At 48.0% G+C, this 10,586-nt stretch overlaps 1 long non-coding RNA gene across 1 annotated transcript; it reads left to right on the top strand.

Annotated features, from left to right (window-relative positions):
* The first annotated feature begins 1,136 nt into the window (after positions 1-1,136).
* Positions 1,137-7,298, top strand: LOC138436782 (uncharacterized). The gene is made up of 3 exons (XR_011255598.1): positions 1,137-1,440; positions 1,805-2,006; positions 6,963-7,298. It is a non-coding gene; the product is annotated as an uncharacterized lncRNA (long non-coding RNA).
* The last annotated feature ends 3,288 nt before the right edge of the window (positions 7,299-10,586 follow it).

The raw sequence follows: 10,586 nt of genomic DNA, 5'->3' as shown, positions 1-10,586 counted from the left end.
CCACAGCAGGGCTGACTCCCATTTTGCATGGTCTGGGGTTCTCTGGGTACAGCTTGGATGGTTGATGGATATAGAACATTCTTTTCCTGGTCTTTGGCCAGGAATCAGAGCAGTCAGAGATTGTTAGAGGGCCTTGGCCAGGACTTTCATGCTAGAAGGACCATGGTGTTCTGGGTGTGGGCAGGGCGTCTAGAGGAGGGAGCTACAGGGAGCCCTCCTGGGGACTCTGAAGGTCGTGTGTTTGCAGTTTGGTTTGTAGGTGATGCCTGGAAAGGGGACTGAGAGACTGTCGCGCAGGGCTGTTCATTGCTGCCCAGGTGCATGTGTGTCTGACACCCAGGCTCCCAGATTCAATGGTTTCTTCAGATCAGGCTGTGTGGGGCTGGAGGCTCAGGAACTGAAAGGAATTCTGAATCCTTCAAGTTCTGCTGTGAAAGTTGGGTCCTTAGGGATTAAGAATGACTCAGGAGTGGGCTAGTAAAAGGGCAATACACCTGACCAGAAGCCAGATTATGTGAACTTACGTCCCTTCTGCCAGAAACTGGAGGTGAGGTTGGGTAGCCTTAGGAAAGTATTTGACCTCTCTGAGAATCGGTATAGTCATCTTCTGATTTGGGATGGTGACTTCCGCCTCCCTGGATGGTGGCAAAGATTACGTAAGATTGTGAGTGTAAGAGAGAATTGCAAATTGTAAAGTGGGGGCTACTATTCCAGTGCATAGACCTGGAGTCATGTGTGTTTGCTGGATTATTTGAGAATAATTGATTCTACTCTAGAAAGTAAGGGAACCAAACAAATAAGGAGGATAGCTAAAAATTAGTATAGAAACACATGGCTTGAAAGACCAATTAGAAGGAGATAAAGAGAGTGAACCACAGTGTGAGCGCAGATAGGAAGGGATGGAGAAGAGTGGGCTCTGAATATTCATGATTCACACTAAATATACATGAGGCAAGTGAAGCATCAAATATTCAGGCTACGCCAAACGTACACGAGACCCATGAGACACTCGATCTTCAATCAGCTGCCCATTGGCGACGCCCATCTGGTCCCATTCTAACCCCTGGAAACGCAGATAAGCACCTCGGCTTTCAGCTGACTAAGCTGATGATCTGCAGCTGTGCCCTGCTGTCCCTGCCTGAGGCTCACTGATAGAGCACCTGTGTGGCTGGGCCCAGACCCTTCTGTCTTTCACTCAAAGCCTCCGCTCTGTCGCTTGTGACCACACCAACAGCAGGAAGGGCTGATATGATAGACAGACAGGACACCCAGGGTTCGGTGGTGTGGTCCTTTCACAATATCCTGAGCGTCTCTCCCCAGCTTGCGTTCGCTGTGTTTTAAATTGATCCAGTCAATGAGCTGCGGCTCTTGCTTTGGTCTGAGAGCCCTTCGGCTTGGTGATCTGTGGGCAGTGGAGTTGGACGCTATCCTTGCAGCAAGGTAATCCCCCCACGACACCTGGGGCCAGAAGCGGGGACTGGGCGCTGGGGGTGGGAGGACTGCGTGCTTCCAACTCTCTAGCCCAGCTGCTGACATGCGGGTGCTGTGTCTGCATGTGTGGTGGGTGGAGGGGTCCCTCGGGGCTCCCCCGCACCCCTGGTCCAGGTGGGTCAGCTCGCACGCAGAGTGCTGAATGATGCCCAAGAATACACTGTGGGCAGCATCCCAGGGATCCAGCCACCCTTCTCCCCTTGTCCTAAAAGGACAGAAAGTCAAGTGACTTCAGCAACCACCTGACAGAATTTCCTGCTGTCCTCATCGGCCTGACCAGTGTTTCAACTTTCTCACCATCGCCTTCCCGCAGACTCTTGTGGACATCATCCTGAAGAGGCTACGTGTCAGAGAGCAAAGAAACCTGGGCCAGTGTCCCGCCTCCGTCACGTACTCGCTGTGAGATGTACTGAGTCACCTAAACTCTGGGCCTCAGTTTCCTCATTAGTAAAATGATGCCTGACCATGCACTTATAACAGCTGACGTTTATTCAATAACCCCAAGTACAAACAAGGCAGGTATTTATTTACTTTATTTTACCTTCTGTGCTGCTGCTGCTGCTGAGTTGCTTCGGTCGTGTCCATCTCTGTTACACTCTGGACTGTAGCCTGCCAGGCTCCTCTGTCCGTGGGATTCTCCAGGCAATAATACTGGAGTGGGTTGCCATGCCCTCCTCCTGGGGATCTTCTCAACCCAGGGATTGAACCCAGGTCTCCCGCATTGCAGGGGGATTCTTTACCGTCTGAGTCACCAGGGAAGCCCCTTACCCACTCTACTCGATTTATTTTCTTATTTAGTTTTTTTTTTTTTTTAAAGTAGACATACAGGTGCTGGCCTAGATCCTAACATACGAAGATGAAAATTTAGCTCCTGTCCTTAAGGAGGTTGCAATCTGCTTGGAGGAAAATACTAGAAAGTAGCTCAGTGTTGTGGGGTAAGAACACACCTGGGGAGCTCAGGTTCACTCAGGGAGTGTTGGAAGAGTTCCTGGAGGATGTGGTAGAGGTTGAGCTGGGTCAAAGGAATGGCGTGGGAAAGGACCAAAGATTAGAAAGTAGATTCATCAGAAGAGGGACAAGTGTTATTATGATAAGTGGTGTAGAGGATAGAGGGTGATTTGGAGAGATTGTTCTAGCAGCTTAGCAGAGGACAGGTTGGCAGGGGTAGAAATGGGAAGAGTTTAGAGATTGTAAGTGACCTGCTCAGGGTCCACAGGAAGTGCCAGGTCCCTGTGACTCAACTCTCTCTGGGCCTTCTCCTCAGGTTTCTTAGACTCCCAGAAGGGCCTGACCCCAGGTTGGTGCCCTTCCAGACAAGTTGCTGTCAACCCCATCCTGGCAGCTGCAGATCAAGCTGTTCTGGAGGGAAAGCAGCAAGGAGGCTGCCTTGTCCCACATCATGTCATCAGACAACACAGACAAAGGCCACGCTGAGGGTGTGACAGGGACAGCTTGGCTCTGGGACAGGCAAGGGTGGAGCGGCAGCCTCCCCAGAACCTGTGCCCTGCCCAGCCATCCCTCCTCAGGGGTTTCCCACAGGAGGTAGAGGAGGAGAAGGAAGAGGAGGCGACTTCAAGCTGCCCTTCACTCCTCAGTGTCGCTCCCTCAACCAGAAGGCATTTGGTTTCAGGAGCAAATGGGGGCATTCGGTGAACAAGCGAGGTCCCTACCCCACTGCCAACCCCTCTGACTCACACTACACAAGACCAGCCCTCTGAGCATGCTAAGTAGCATCAGTCCTGTCCTGTGACCCCATGGGCTGTAACCTGCTAGCCTCCTCTGTCCATGGGATTCTCCAGGCAAGAATACTGGAGTGGGTTGCCATTTCCGTCTCCAAGGGAATCTTCCTAACCCAGAGATCAAACCTGTGTCTCTTGCATGGCAGGAAGTTTCTTTACTGTGTGAGCCATGATTGAAGTCCCTTTATTAAGAAGTAGTGGGAGGCTGAGGAAGAGAAGAGATCAGCTCCTGTCTGGGCCTCCGAGGGGCTGTACGGTAGTGTGACTTTCACAGCTCAAGATGCTTCAGGTCAGAAACCCCGGGTCACCCGGAAGTGACCAGTCTCTGGACAGCTGGGTCCCCAGTGCCTGCTCATGTCCTTGTAATGCATTCTGGAAATGCATCCACCCAGAGGAGGCTCCTTTAGGGTGACCAAATGCTCATGTCCACCCTCCAAGAAGCACCACCTCTGGGAACCTGGAAAAGCAAACAGGTCATTAAATGGCTAAACAGACTTAAAGCCCAGGGAGTGAGACAAGCCTGTGCCCCTGCTGCACAGGCCTTCTGAGTGATTAAATATTTGCACTGCCAGATGCGCACTCCTATCGTCTCCCTGGACAGTGCTCCACAACCGCGGCGGGCTCTGCCTTCCTGCTGCGCCCCCATCAGCTGTCAGTTACTTCCATCCATCTGCTGGCGCTTGTATGACATCATCTCCATCTGAACACATGGAGTGTCTGTCGCAGGCTGCGCTAAGTTTACAGATCATTATACGTTGATTGCGTTTTTGAGTGGCTGCTTCCCTGAGCCTGTGGGGAGGGCCTGTAATTCACCAGGGCAAACTCTCAGTCACTGCCCCAGCCCGACTTACTCCAGGAAATATTTCCTTTTAGACAGTTAATCCCCATCAGGAGTGTAGATTCCCATTAGTTTTGATCAAAGAGATTCTCTGTGATCTGTCCTACCCTTAAAGCACCATGTGTGTTGGTTTATTTCACTAATAACTGCTGCCTTTAATGTTGCTGGCAGCCCATGGGAGCTTACATAAATATCCTTTAAGCCAAAAACAATAGAAAGTGTGCAGGGGCCTTAAGGAAGGCCAGCCTTTGAGTTAAGTTTGGGATTTTGAAACAGAAAGCTTTTCCACTCCTCAAAAATAATTCTTTTTTTTATAAGTCAAGCAATTAAATGTTGTGAATCAGTTCAGTCGCTCAGTCATGTCTGACTCTTTGCAACCCCATGAATCGTAGCACGCCAGGCCTCCCTGTCCATCACCAGCTCCCAGAGTTCACTCAGACTCATGTCCATTGAGTTAGTGATGCCATCCAGCCGTCTCATCCTCTGTCATCCCCTTCTCCTCCTGCCCCCAATCCCTCCCAGCATCAGAGTCTTTTCCAATGAGTCAACTCTTCGCATGAGGTGGCCAACGTACTGGAGTTTCAGCTTTAGCATCATTCCTTCCAAAGAAATCCTAGGGCTGATCTCCTTCAGAATGGACTGGTTGGATCTCCTTGCAGTCCAAGGGACTCTCAAGAGTCTTCTCCAACACCACAGTTCAAAAGCATCAGTTCTTCAGCGCTCAGTGAATAGGCATTTAGAAATTAATTTTCTAGAAGAAATGAAGACCTTAACAGTCAACCCCAGGTCTTTATCTTCAACTGTGAATTTCTCCCTCAGACTCCCACATTTTTGAAGTTCCATTTGGGGAGTACCTGCTTGTCCCCTGCAGCTTAGTTTCCTAATGGTTTGTAAGAGCTCTCACTATTCACTCCCATTCATAAGGGAAGTGGTCTTTAAAGGAGCTCAGTTTTGCTTCAGAACTGAGGTTCTTGATTGTTTACTTGGTTTAGACAAGTGGACTCTGGGATTTGGGTAATTGACATGCTGTGGAGAAGGAAATGGCAACCCACTCCAGAATTCTTGCCTGGAAAATTCAACGGACAGAGGAGCCTGGCAGGCTATATAGTCCATGGGGTCCCAAAGAGTTGGACGTGACTGGGCAACTTTCCCTTTCATTTTCAGAGGACCTGGTCACCTCCTCAGTGTGTGCGGCCAGTGTGCCCTTATATCAGATTGCCTGGGGCTTTTAGCTGCACAGCTTTCAGGGGCCCACAGATCACCCTCTTCATTTTAACATGTGGCACTTTCAGGGCATGGCATGTTCTCCCAGCTTATAGACGATTTTCTGTGGGTTGAACTTCAGAATGGCTGATTCTCAGCGAATGCAGGGAGGCGCCTTCATTCACCACGTAAATCTGAAATTCTGGGGCCAAGACATGAAAGTCCAAGTTTTTACACACACAAAAAATCACTAAAATGATTCTGATGTATGCAAAGTTCTGATGTTATTAAGAACCGACTTTACTTTGCCAGATTTCATTTGTTCCCTGCTTCTTTCCAAGATGCACTCCAGAGATAGGTTTCCAGAACACACCAGAGTCCTATAAGGTACCCATCAGTTGGGCACTGGTAGCCCTCACCTCTTGGCATAAAGGAGAATGCTGGTCAGTGTACATTTCTGCATCCATCCTCTTCTCCCTCTTAGATCTGCACTTTCTCCAGAGCTCCCCAATGTAAAGAGATCTGAAGATGCCTAATGTGACCTGTTGGCAGTGCGTGGGTACCGTTCTGAGAAGAGGAGGAAGTGAGCATTTAGCTTCTTGGTGCTGGCATATACACATTCATTTTAGGGTCTTCATCTGCTTTGGTAGATAAATCACAAACATTTCCATGAATAACTGTGTCTGTTATGCAAATTGGTTTCCGTCTGCTGGTCTGTTGAGAATAATGTTCCATAATTACAACAGTTATTTACTTATGGGCAAATCAGCTTTCCTACCACCTTCTCCATTTGGGGGAGGCCTCCAGCTGCCGCGGGAGCCTGTGTATCTGGAAGGGCTGGGGGGCTCTGCCTTTGTGGGCCTGTGGCCTGAGTTTGCAGGTCCTGAGACAGAGAAGGATCCAAATGCCATATATTACTTATTTGTGCATTTATCCTAGGAGTGTTTATTGAGAACCTACTTCATGCCAAGAGCTGTGCCAGGCTAGGTATTCAGAGATGAACAGACCCAGTCTTGCTCTCCATCATTCAGTCTGGTTAAAGAGAAGTCAGCGTGGTATTCTGGTAAGGGGACAGTGCAAGCGGTCATGTCAGTCCAGGGGGGATCCATGGTCCAGATTCAGGAAATGCTTCCAGGCAGAGGTGATGTTTTCTCACTATGCTGGTCTGTCCTGCTGTTACAGATTTCTCCCAACATCAGGGAATTTTCATTCTCTGTTCCCTCAAAATTAAATGCTGCCCCCCCCACCTCTTTTTGGCTATCTCCTCCCATACATCTTCAGGTCTTCGCATAAACACTGTTTTCTCAGGGAGGCTTCCCCTGTCCTTACTCCCCACAAATCTAAATGATGATTCCTCTGCCGCTTTTCTTTCCTACCTTCCCATTCCTTTACAGCACAATATATCTGTATCTATGAGCCTGCGTGTGTGTTAAGCTGCTTCAGTTGTGTCTGACTCTTTGCAACCCTATGGATTGAAGCCCGCCAGGCTTCTCTGTCCCTGGGATTCTCCAGGCAAGAATACTGGGGTGGGTTGCCATGCCCTTCTCCAGGAGATCTTCCCGACCCAGGGATCGAACCCATGTCTTCACCACCTCCTGCATTGGCAGGCAGCTTCTTTACCACTAGTGCCACCTAGGAAGCCCATTTGTATCTATGTGAGTCTTTAAATAACTGTTTATTGTTCCTACCAGCTCCTCAAGGTAGATTTTCCTCTGCTGTGTATATAACCATCTGCCACACCGAAGACACTCAGTAAATGTTGGTGGGACACGTGAATGAGCTTACCCAACAAAGGCGAGTCAAGAAGCCTTCTGGATCTCAGTTTGTTCCTCTGCAAAATGGGATTTAGGTGTGCCTGCTTCATAGGATTTTTAGAGTGTGGTTACCTGAGCAATGCCCCCCTCTTCCCCAAGATTTTTGCACCCTTGGAACCTGTAACTGTGTGACCATATATGGCAAAGGGGACTTTGCAGATGTAATTAAATTTTGTAATTTGAATTAAATTAATCCTTGAGATGGGGAGATTATCTTGGATTATGCAGATGGGTCTGGTGTAATTGCCGGGATCTTTGTAAGGAAGAGGCAGGGGATCAGAGGGACAGAAGACGATGTGGTCACAGAAGCAGTGAGAGACCAGGAGATGTTGTGTGACTGGCCTTGAAGGTGCAAGAAGGGGCCACAGACCAAGGACTACAAGTTGGAAGAGGGAAGAAACAGATTATCCCAGAGCTTTCATAAGGAAAACCCTCCCTAACCCCTCTGACACTTTGATGTAGCCCTGCAAGATTCATTTTGAATTTCTGACTTTCAGAGTTTTAAGAGAAAAAAAGGTTATTTTAAGCCTCTCTATGTGTAGTAATTTGTTACAGCAGCAATAGAAAACTAATACATGTAGGGATCCAATAAGATCTTGTGTGGGAAGACTCTCAGAAAAACACAAAGCCAGGAGTCATTATTAGTTTATGACAACTCACCCCTTGTTTATTCCATTTCTGTGCAGTGCTATGTAAGTTTCAGCGACGATAATGAGGCGAGATGCTTGAATAATAGCCTTACACCCCAAGGAAGGGTATTTTTTCATAGTTTATAATTGCCATAGAGCTTGAAAATCTTCCAGGTCTTATAGTTCTTAATTATGCTCTCATGCATATGTATCAATTACCCACATGCTCCTACCTAGCTTGTTACTGCAAAGATATTTTAAAATATATATATTTGGAACAGTTTCCTCTGCATGCATCTCTGTCTGAAAATATCCTATGAAATATTTCACCTCCACTGCAATAATCCGTGCCTGTTGGGACATGCTTGCCAGTCTTCCCCTGCACAATGAAATTAAACCTCCGCTGTTGTCTACGGCAGTCTCAAGCCTGCTCATTCTACCTGGCAATTCTCTCCTTATAACTCTCAGTGGCTTCATTGCAGATTTGGTTCTCTGGGTTTGTGTCTGCTTTGGTGGATATGGTCTGCAATCCAGGAAGGATCAGGGATTGCCCGACCCAGGAAGTTATATTGAAATGGCAGTGGAGGGGAAAGAAAGGGTGTTGATAGTTTTGCTTACTGTTTCTCCCTATTAGAAGTGACTCTGCAGGGTCTGTACTTCTGGGCCAGTGAATTCTCACAGAGTCTCAGTGCTAGGGAGGCAGTTTTACCTGCCAGTCAATGACTTTACCAAGTGATAGCACATGAAGTCCTCCAGTGGCCCTTTCGTGGTGATCTTCGGATTTACCTGACTCAGTTTTCCAATTTGCAGTCGATGTTCTTCTTTCCTGATTCTCCCTTTTCCTTCCTGACTATGTCCCCTGTCCTGGAGCTGCCCATAGGAGCTACGCCTGCTTGTCTCTGTTGGGAAAATCATCTGTAAATCTTCATCTGGCATTTTCATCAAAACGACTGATGGCATTCTGTGGGTGAGCTAAAACATGGTGGTCCGCCTCAATGTTTTAACTGTTGTACTGAACTTAAAAAATTTTCTTGGAACCTCTATTTTCTAACCTACACGTTTTATCATTAGCTAAAACATTTAACCTCTCTCCATCTATAAAATGGAGGTAGTAATATAAACACTGTAGTGTCACTGGGAGGATTACAGGAATTACTGCGTAAAATGCTTGCCACGCCTGGTGTACAGTCACTTGTAAAATACTTATTTTCTCCTCTGCCCCCTCACTCCATTCTCGTGCTTGAGATGCATACACACTCTGGTGGATTTGCTTTAAAGGAGGATTCTGGGGATCTAGTTCAGAGAGTCGATTTGGTTTGTCCCAGGAGAAGCCTGGGAATCTGTGTTTGGATTCCCAAAGCTGACCAGGTGACACTGACCAGGTGTTCTTCAGACTCTGCTTTCGGAGACTGTTCCGCGGGCTGTAAAGATGGTGAGCTTGCACCCTAAGCACCCTCAGGGCCGTGCCTGTGCGCTGTGGGTTTGTGGTAATCATGGTGCCTGTCACAGAAGAGACACCCGACGCACACTGGTCAAAGTTAAATGAGTACCTCCCGCACTTTCCATATTACCTGATTTATTTTTTCAAGTTTGACTCCTCGCTGGGCAATCAGAAGGCTATGTATAAAGTACACTAGTGTGACAACTCGTCCTCCAGCCTGAAACATACCCCAGGCAACATTTGAGTCCCCATTCCCCTCCATTCCTGCAGGTCTACATCTATCCACCTTCTAATAAGCCCCAGTTCCAAGCCATGTTCTCTGTGACTCCCTCTCTGCATAGAGTTAACGTTGCCCTTCTCTCCAACCAGCTTCTGCATATCATGTAAAATAAGTTAACTCATAACTTAAGTTAAATAAGTTATGTACATTCATTGTCTCTCTCGGCAAACCGCACGCTCTCCGTGGTTTCCAAACCCACCCCCTTTTCCCATCTGGAGCACAGTTGGCTCAGCCCCAGCTCCATCATCCTGCTGGTGTTTATGACATTAGCTGCTTCTTTGCCTGAGTCGGGTGGCTGTGAGTTCTATATCTTTTCAATAAACTCTCCTTTAAGTAGGCCAGCTTGAGTGGGTCTCATTCATTCTTTATCTTCAAAAAGAAGTGTGAGAAGCAACTGGGCATGTCATGGAGCAAACAGTTTACATTTGAATTTGAGATGAACCTGGGTATACTCACCTTTCTTAAAGATGGGAGCCACAAACACAGCTTCAGAAGAAGCAGGCTGGAAATATCATGCTTGTCTAGCTAAGCTGAAAGCCAGTTCCTGTCTTTATGTATAAAGTCAGCATTCTTTGTTACTCACAGTTGGGTGAGGGAGACTTTCCTGACTGGATATCTGACCCAGCACGACTTGGGCTCATAGCCTGCTATGGGGGAACTGCTGAGGCTGAGGTTCAATGTGGAAAGTCTTTGCTGCTGCCTTGGGAGATGGTCGTGGCATTGACAGGCACAGAAGGAATCAACCTAGCTCTTCCCTCTTCCAGTCCAAGGGCAGCCTGGCCTGGCAAAGGGCTTATACAGAATTTCCCCTGTTCTTCTAGGTTATTTCTAAGGTGTTAGCACCACGCTGAAGCTCTTGTAAAATCACACTGGCTGCTAGTCCCCTTGGATGGTGTCTCAGCCACCAGCTCTAAACGCCTTCAGATGTTTGAGCCAGCAGACCCTGCACTGTCCTTGTTGGCCAAGGCACCGTCACCTAGTCAGCAGGTGCTTATGGAGAGTCCCTGGGTGCCCATCTCTGTACCAGGCGCTCTTGCATTTGGCTTATATGTGTGAAGAAAACTGTTAATTGCCTGCTGGACGTGCTGTTCTGGAAGGGTTCTGACACTTCAGCGAGCATTACCAGGGCAACCAGACCAAGTGTCTGTTAG

Source organism: Ovis canadensis, chromosome 3 (genome assembly GCF_042477335.2).
Source record: "Ovis canadensis isolate MfBH-ARS-UI-01 breed Bighorn chromosome 3, ARS-UI_OviCan_v2, whole genome shotgun sequence".
Taxonomy (NCBI): Eukaryota; Metazoa; Chordata; class Mammalia; order Artiodactyla; family Bovidae; genus Ovis; species Ovis canadensis.
The sequence above is the reverse complement of the archived record's forward strand: the minus strand, read 5'-3'. Positions and strand labels throughout refer to the sequence as shown.